This window comes from Bison bison, unplaced genomic scaffold, assembly GCF_000754665.1.
Source record: "Bison bison bison isolate TAMUID 2011002044 unplaced genomic scaffold, Bison_UMD1.0 scf7180017863702, whole genome shotgun sequence".
NCBI lineage: Eukaryota > Metazoa > Chordata > Mammalia > Artiodactyla > Bovidae > Bison > Bison bison.
Window position 1 is genome coordinate 3,701,682 of NW_011494274.1, and position 9,522 is coordinate 3,711,203.

Here is a 9,522-nt window from a genome sequence, read left to right on the forward strand (position 1 = left end):
ATTCTAAAGGAGATCAGTCCTGGGTGTTCTTTGGAAGGACTGATACTGAAGCTGAAACTCCAATGCTTTGGCCACCTCATGCGAAGAGTTGACTCATTGGAAAAGACTCGGATGCTGGAGGGATTGGGGGCAGGAGGAGAAAGGGACGACAGAGGATAAGATGGCTGGATGGCATCACCGACTCAATGGACATGAGTTTGGGTGAACTCCGGGAGTTGGTGATGGACAGGGAGGCCTGGCGTGCTGCAATTCATGGGGTCGCAAAGAGTCAGACATGACTGAGCGACTGAACTGAACTGAACTGAACTGGAGCCATAATACATTCAATAAACTGGATATATTTAAAATGTGCAATTTATTGAATTTTTTGGCCATTGTATTTACTTATTTTAACTTTTAATTCTGTATTGGAGTGTAGTTGATTAACAACGTTGTGATAGTTTTAGGTGTACAGCAAAGTGATTCACTGATACATATACATGTATTATTCTTTGTAAAATTCTTCTCCCATTTAGGTTGTTACATAATATTGAACAGAGTTCCCTGTGCTATAGATTAGGTCCTTGTTTAAAAGTAAAATGGATAACCACTGGACTGTAGCCCACCAGGCTCCTTTGTCCATGGGATTTTCCAGGAAAGAATATTGGAGTGAGTTGCCATGCCCTTCTCTAGGTCTTCCTGACCCAGGGATTGAACCCAGGTCTCCAGTATTGCAGGCAGATTCTCTACCATTTGAGCTACCTGGGAAGCCCATTATTTTATTGTTATTATTTAAGCTTTTTATTTGGTATTGGGGTACAGCCGATTAACAAACACTGTTGTGATAGATTCAGGTGAACAGGGAAGGGACTTAGCCATACATATATATGTATCCATTCTCCTGCAGACTTCCCTCCCATCCAGACTGCCACATAACACTGAGCAGAGTTCCCTGTGCTATACAGTAGGTCCCTGTTGGTAATCCATTTTAAATATAGCACTGTATATATATATGTCCATCCCAACCCCTAACTATCCCTTCTCCCTATCCTTCCCCTCCCCCTACCCCCGGTAACCACAAGTTCCTTCTCTAAGTCTGTGAGTCTGTCTTGTAAATAAATTCATTTGTATCATTTCTTTTTAGATTCTGCTTATAAGCAGTATCACACTGTCTGACTTACTTTACTCAGTATTACCATCTCTAGGTCCGTCCATGTTTCTGTACAATTTACTAATTTTTGACAATGTACACTGTGCAACTATCACCACAATCCATATAATGATCATATTCATTACCCAAAGGTTTCAAACATTCTTTATATTTTCAGTTTATTATTAAACATCCATGAATTAATCTTTTGAATGTTCCATCTCTTTCCTGTCAAAACCCTGAGCCTCAGATCTCAAGAATTCATGTAATCTCTTTATACCATATTCTACAGCTTTATAAAGTCATCTTTCTAATATTTGTTTCTTATTTCTACAACTCTATTAGGAATTCATTGAAGATCATGACCATGTTTTATTTTGCTGCATATGTCCTACCAAATTCAGAAGAACACTTTTAGAGAAGTTATTTAAATTTAGAATTGTTTGATCGCAAGAAACAGAGACCCACTTAAGCTATTTAAATTCAAGGGGATTACAGTAAGAAAAATCAATCTCAAATAAGAGACATGGCTGGTCCTACCTCAGTGAACCCGCTTCTGGACTCAAAGTAGCTCTAGGACCTCAGCAGAGCTGATCAACTCTCCCTCTAGTTTAGTCCTTTGTCATGAACTTGACTCAGCGCCACTCCACGAGTTTGAGCCCTTCTGGCGACTACTAGCTGGGAGTTACACTCAAGCCTCTCACCTTTGGAGTCAGGCCACGAAAGTCAGGGGTTGCTGTCAACTGGTGACTCCCCACAACCCACCTTATGCCTGTGACTATCCTTGGCCAAGTCAGCTGGAGCTCGGAGAACAGGTTATAGCCACTGCACAGTCCGAGGAAGATTTAGATAGGGATGGAATCTCTGATGTGGAAACTTAAGTGGCTCCAGGGAGAGAAAAAGAGAGAAGGAGGAAGGGAAGAGGGGAGGGAGATAGGAATCTAACTAACACTTGGTCATCGATTAACACAATATAAAAGCAAGTTTCTAGCCAAGTCAATTCATTCAACCAGTCATCTTCAAATTCACCTCACACTGTACTTATGCCCTTGCTTAATTGCTAAAAGAAAGAGCAACCCATAAGGCTGATGTCCTTTTAATAAACGGACATTTAATAATAATGTCCATTATTTCTGTACTTTTTATAGAAATAATGAAAGATGTTAAGGTTCTAGTTCAAGATGACAACTTACATACAGTAATAGGGTCCTGAACTCACCTCCTCCAACAAACACATCAAATCTAGAGCTACATATAGAACAAATTCCTCTGAAATAAACCTCAAGTTGTTAAGAGCAAGTTTGGATGAAACTGCAATGGCTGGTGAGTGAAGTGAAAGTCACTCAGTTGTGTCCGACTCTTTGCAACCCCATGGACTATACACAGCATGGAATTCTCCAGGCCAGAATGCTGGAGTGGGTAGTCTTTCCCTTCTCCAGGGGACCCAACCCAGGAATCCAACCAGGGTCTCCTGCATTGCAGGCAGTTTCTTTACCAAGTGAGCTATCAGGGAAGCCCTGATAAGTAGTTAAGTTCTAGAATGTTAGAGAAGTTTCTTTTCTACATAGATCTCACAGCTTCTAACACGCATGGTAAAGCTATAAGAGGGTACTAAGGCATACAGGATTTCCCAAATTCTTTTTGATCACAGGAACCTTGTTCCATGGGGCTTCTTGAGGAAACATGCTTTGAGAGATTTTGGATTTGCTGAATACAGTAGAGCAATTACAAAAAAGGAAAAAAAAGTGCCATATGTAAGGCTTATGGTCTACACAATGCTAGCTCTGTGCAACTGAACCACAGAGTTTTGGCTATTTGCCTGTTTTCAGAATAGACAGGATCCCAGAATGTTATGCCTTCATGGGACTGGAAAAGCATTGGAGAATAGCTGGGGTCATTTAATCTTTCTAAACAACAGGCACAAGTGGGTGTGCTTATTTGGAGATAGTTTGTGTAGGTAGTAGTTTGCAATCCGTGCCTCTCAAATCTTTAGGTAATCGCCAGAGCACATTTTGAGAAATGAGGTGGAAGTTTCACAGCAAGCCCTCGGCAGTAGGGAATTATCGTGATAAAGTCTCGTGGAGAAAGGGCAGCAGCTGTTACTTTTAATCAGGGTGCCCAGAGAGGGAGGAAAATGAGGGCCTTTTGTGTTTCCACTGGTGGACGGATGTTGTGCAGTTGGCAGTTTGCCAGACTGCCAAACTGGTTGTTCTCCCTGTCCTTGATCTCTGGAGAGGCTGAAAAGCTTTGACAGTTCACTCCAACTCTCCCCCTGCTCTGTGTACTGATATGCATGTCCGAAACCTTGGAAAAGAGCTCCTCTGTTACCAAACATGCCCTTGTGGGCTGCCTGGCTCTCTCCCGCCATCTCTGCCTTTTTGTCATGTCGTCCCTGGCAGGCGTTCAGATTCGCATAAATTGCTTTTCACGTTAGAGGCAATTCCTGTTTTCCTTCAGATGGCTCTTTTCACAGCAGGGTGGTGAAAATCAAAAAGGAAAGACACTGTGGCAGGTCAAACAACAATAGCTGTTGTGGGCTATTTACAGGTGGAAACCAGACAAGTTTCCAAATCTGATAACCAAAAGAGACAAAAATGAAAGAAAAAGAATAGTACAATCTGAGCATTTGATACATAAAACAGGCATAATACATAATTTTATGTGTGATTTGAAATAGAGAAAAAAAATCAATTCATTCAATAAACATGTTTGAGTACTTAGGGTATTATCACTACCTTGGAAGAAGCTCATAGGCTAAAAGGAGGACACTAACCTATGAATAAATAAAGGCTAAAGCTGGTTGGGCTCTAGAACTTAGTCTGCTGAATATACTCCAAAGTACAGATTAAAAAAAAAATCAAGTCTGAGGAGTGGGGGAGCTGTGTGGTGCATAGTTTGCCTCTGCTAAACCCCAAATTCCAATCTTTTCCTCCTCTACCTCCCCCTTGGCAACCACAACTCTTTTCTCTATATCAGGGAGTCTGGTTGTTTTTTGTTTTTTTTTTTTTAGATATATTGATTTGTGTCATATTTTAGATTCCACATATAAGTGATATGGTATTTTTCTTTCTGACTTACTTAGTGTGACAATTCTTAGGTCCAGCCATGTTTTTGCAAATGGCATTATTTCACTCTTTTTTTATGGATGAGTAACATTCCATACGGAGAAGGCAATGGCACCCCACTTCAGTACTCTTGCCTAGAAAATCCCATGGATGGAGGAGCCTGGTAGGCTGCAGTCCGTGGGGTCGTTGACAGTCGGACATGACTGAGTGGCTTCACTTTCACTTTCCACTTTCATGCATTGGAGAAGGAAATGGCAACCCACTCCAGTGTTCTTGCCTGGAGAATCCCAGGGACGGGGGAGCCTGGTGGGCTGCCATCTATGGGGTCGCACAGGGTCGGACATGACTGAAGCGACTTAGCAGCAGCAGCAACATTCCATACTGGGCTTCCATGGTGGCTCAGTGGCAAAGAACCTGCCTGCCAATGTAGGAGACACAGGTTCAATCCATGGATCGGTAAGATCCTCTCAGTACTCTTGCCTGGGAAATCCCATGGACAGAGGAGCCGGGCAGGGTACAGTCCATGGGGTTGCAAAAACAGTCAGACATGACTTAGAAACTAAACAATATTCCATCTATTTGTTGGACATAGCACTGCTATGAACATAGGGGTGCGTGTATCTTTTTGCATCATATTAGTTTTGTCTGGGTATATGCCCAGGAGTGGGATTCCTGGATCATATGGCAACTTTATTTTTAGTTTTTTGAGGACCCTCCATCCTGTTTTCCACAGTGGCTACACTAATTTACATTCCCACCAGCAGTGTAATAGGATTCTCTTTTCTCCACACCCTCTCCAGCATTTGTTACTTGTAGACTTCTTAATCACAGCCATTGTGACTGTTGTAAAGTGGTACCTCATTGTAGTTTTGATTTCTATTCCTTTAAAAGTTAGTGCTGTTGAGCATCTTGTCATTTATGACTCAATTCTATTCCATTGGTCTATATGTTTATCCTTATGCCATTACCACATTTATAATTACTCTAGTCTTTTTTTTTTTTTTTTTTTTTTTTTTTTAACTTCTTTATTAAGGTGGATACATATTCTCATATTAACAATTCTTGTGAACAAAAGCAACCAAAATAAGGCGATAGTAAGATGTGCTTCACATAAAAACAATCAAGTGGCTAAGAGGAGATCTGGCCCTGTACAACAGAAAGATTAGGAAGCAAAACGTGAATAAGTCCTATATTCCAGAAGCTACCCAAATGTGTGAGCAAAGACAGCATACCCATAATATAGCTCACTTAGGTTCCTTCTTTATGACGCATAATTCCTTAATTATCCATTTGTGAAATAAGAACAAACATTAAGAAATGTGAAATCCAAATTGCATTCATTTTCACAATATCAATACTAAACTCAAGACAGCAACTTCATCAAATATAAATGTCAAGTCTACTCTAGTCTTGCAGTAAGTTTTAAAATAAGGAAGTGTGTATCCTCAAAATTGGCTCTTTTTCCTGAAGATTGTTTTGTCTATTTGGTACCCCTTGCAAGTCCATATGAATTTGAGGAGCAGATTTTCCATTTCAGGAGAAAAAAGCCTGTTAGACTTTGATAGGGATTGCATTGAATTTCTAGATTGCTTTGGGTAATGTCATCTTAACAATATTAAGTCTTCCAATCCATGAACATGGAATGTTTTTTCAGTTATTTAAGTCCTCTTTAATTTTTTCAGCAGTATTCTGTATCTTCCATTGTACAAGCTAGTCACCTCATTGGTAAAATCCATTCGTTAGGTATTTCATTCTTTTAGATGCTATTGTAACTGTACATAGGTTTTTGAAAGCCATATTGAAGGGGTCATATGGAAAGTAGAGGAAAACATGTAAGCAAGGGCACAGAGATGTAAAACACCTCTGGATTAAGGGAGCCATATCTAGATGGGAATTGTTGAATCATCAAAGTGGGACAAGGTGAAAGAGTGAGCAAGGAGAACTGAATTTGGGATCCTTCACACTGTGAGAAGTGATGGATAGCCAATCAGGGATTCTGGGCTCTCCCAGAAGTCTGGCTAATATATCTCACTGTTTTGACCTCCTACATATCTTTCTGCCCTCTCAGTTGTAGCTGATGATCACACTGAGACAGTAAAAATCATAAAAAAGGAACTCTCTTGCTTCCACATACTAAACTATTACTCCCATCTGTTGTGAACCCATGGACTCCTTTTTGCCCCTGGTTCCCAGGGAGCAGGTATTCTATTAACAGCAAAGATCACTTTCTACTTGGCTACCAGATACCATTCCTCCCATCCATGCAATACATTGTCCCCTCTGTCTTCATCATCAGTGTTTCTCCACTGCTTCATTCCCAGCAGTCTACATGCTCTATTATACTCCATCCTAAAAACACTCTTTGATTCCATGTTTCCCTCCAACAATTACCTCATTTCTTTGTCCTATGAAACAAAAGTTCTCAAAAGAGTTGTTTATACCAGTTTTTTACACTCCTCAATTCATATTCATCTTGAAAAATTTTATTTTTTATTAGGAAATAAGTTCTATTTATTTAGGAAATAAGTTCTATTTAACTCATAGATATAAGAACTATATCTATGAGTTCCCCTCTATTGATGAGGGGAACTCATCAAGTTCTCCTCCCTGGAGGCAAAAATAATTATCAGTTTCTTGCATAATTATTTCAGAGATAATCTATACATTCAAATACACACAGTGGTATATTCATGCAACACAAAGACTGAAACATAAGGTAATAATGGACTGTAATTAATAACAATGTATCAATACTGGCTCATCAATTGTAATCAATGTACAGTCCTGGGAATTCCCTGGTGGTCCAGTGTATCCAATGTTTAGGACTCAGCACTTTCACTGCTGTGGTGTCCTGGTTAGTGATAGGGGAATCTTTGATTAGTGAGAAGGGGATATATAGAGATATGAACTCTCCAGGTAAGAATACTGGAGTGGGTAGCCATTCCCTTCTCCAGGGGATCTTTACAACCCAGGGATTGAACCCAGGTCTCCCGCATTGCAGGTGGATTCTTTACCATCTGAGCCACCAGGGAAGCCCATAGATAGGAACTCTGTACTGCCTACTCAATTTCCCATAAAAGTAAGGCTGTTCTAAAAAATAATTTATTATTATTAGGCCACATTGCTTTTGGGATTTTAGTTTTTCAACCAGAGATTGAATCCACACCCCGTTGTGAAAGTGTGGAGTCCTAACCACTGGACAGCCAGACAGTTCTCCAGATATTATATTTTTAAATCTACCTCACATCGCTTTTAGGTCAAAAAGAGAATTAAAGATAAGAGAACCAGACTATGTAAAAAATACCAATAATAAAAGCATATATGGTATTAATATATTCAGTTCAGTCTAGTCACTCAATCGTGTCTGACTCTTTGTGACCCCATGGACTGCAGCACACCAGGCTTCCCTGTCCATCACCAACCCCTGGAGCTTACTCAAACTCATGTCCATCGAGTTGGTGATGCTGTCCATCCATTTCAACATCTGTCATCCCTTCTCCTGCCTTCAATCTTTCCCAGCATCAGGGTCTTTTTCAATGAGTCGGCTCTTCTCATCAGGTGGCCAAAGTATTGGAGTTTCAGCTTCAGCATCAGTCCTTCCAATGAATATTTTGGACTGATTTCCTTTAGGATTGACTGGTTTGCAGTCCAAGGGACTCTCAAGCGTCTTCTCCAACACCACAGTTCAAAAGCATCAATTCGTCAGTGCTCAACTCTCACATCCATACATGACTACTGGAAAAACCATAGCTTTGAGTAGACGGATTTTTGTCGGCAAAGTACTTAATATGTTAGTGAAAGTGAAGTTGCTCAGTCTTGTCCGACTCTTTGCTACTCCATGGACTGTAGCTTACCAGTCTCCTTAGTCCTTGGAATTTTCCAGGCAAGAATACTGGAGTGGGTAGCCATTTCCTTCTCCAGGGGATCTTCCCAACCCAGGAATCAAACCCGGGTCTCCCACATTGCGGGCAGACGCTTTACCGTCTGAGCCACAGGGAAGCCCAATTAATATATTAGTTACAGTTAAAGCAGAGCTTAGGGAGGAGTTGATGGACATATAAAAGTAGTAAATATAAATGCAACAATTGACTCTCTGAAAAAAAAACAGTAAAAGAGAGAAACTATTGGCAGAAACTGGATGGCTGAGAAGGGGAGTGGACAGGAGATTCACTTTAAAAAATTAAAAAAATAATTTCTTGTTAAATATTTCAGACACACCAAAAAACACCAGCCTAAAAAATAAAATATTATCAAAGCTTATGAAGCTCATCAATTACATCTCTCTGTGGTTCACCGCTGTCTTGCAATTTTAGTGTTTATCATTCCAGTGCTTTTCTTTTTAATTTTGTAACATATATATGCTCCTAAAAATTTGTTATTTTATATGTTTAGAGCTATTTAAATGCTGTATACTTTTCTACATGTGAATGGGTATTTCCTTAACCATTTTTTAGATTACCCATGTTAGTACATATAGCGCTGGATATAGCATTAAATACAGCATTCTTTCTGGAAAAGGAAATGGCAACCCACTCCAGTATTTTTGTGTAGAGAATCCCGTGGACAGAGGAGCCTGGTGGGCTGCTTGCTGTCCATAGGGTCGCCCAGAGTCGGACACGGCTGAAGCGACTTAGCGTGCATGCATGCATTGGAGAATGGCAACCCTCTCCAGTATTCTTGCCTGGAGAATCCCAGGGACAGAGGAGCCTGGTGGGCTGCCGTCTATAGGGTCGCACAGAGTCGGATACGACTGAAGCGACTTAGCAGCAGCCGCATAGCATTCTTTCTGCTTTATATATTAGATGGCATAAATATAACAGAGTTTATTGATTTTTTCTTTTTGATTATTTCATATTAATGACAATTAAGTTTACAGTTTTTGAAAACTAAAAAGTGTTGCCATGAATACTCTTGTATCTGTAGGTATTTCTCTGGGCACATGTGCAAGAAGTTTCCTAAAAGTGGGGTGTGTGGGTATGCAAGCTCAGTCGCCTCGGACTCTGCCACGGATGGACTGCAGCCTACCAGGCTCCTCTGTCCATAGAATTTTTCCAGACAAGAATACTGGAGTGGGTTGCCATTTCCTGTTCCAGAGGATCTTCCTGACCTAGGGGTCTAAACGGAGTCTCCGGCGTTTCCTCCGTTGACAGGTGGATTCTTTACCACTGAGCCACCTGGGAAACTAGAAGCGGGGTGGGCACGAGTGATTTTACTAAGTAATTCCTAATTGCTCTATCCAGCACTGGCGCCACTGTAGACTACTAAACAGTTCCAGTTGCTGCAGTGTTCATCAACAGGGAGCCAGGGAGGCTTCCTTTTCACTCTACA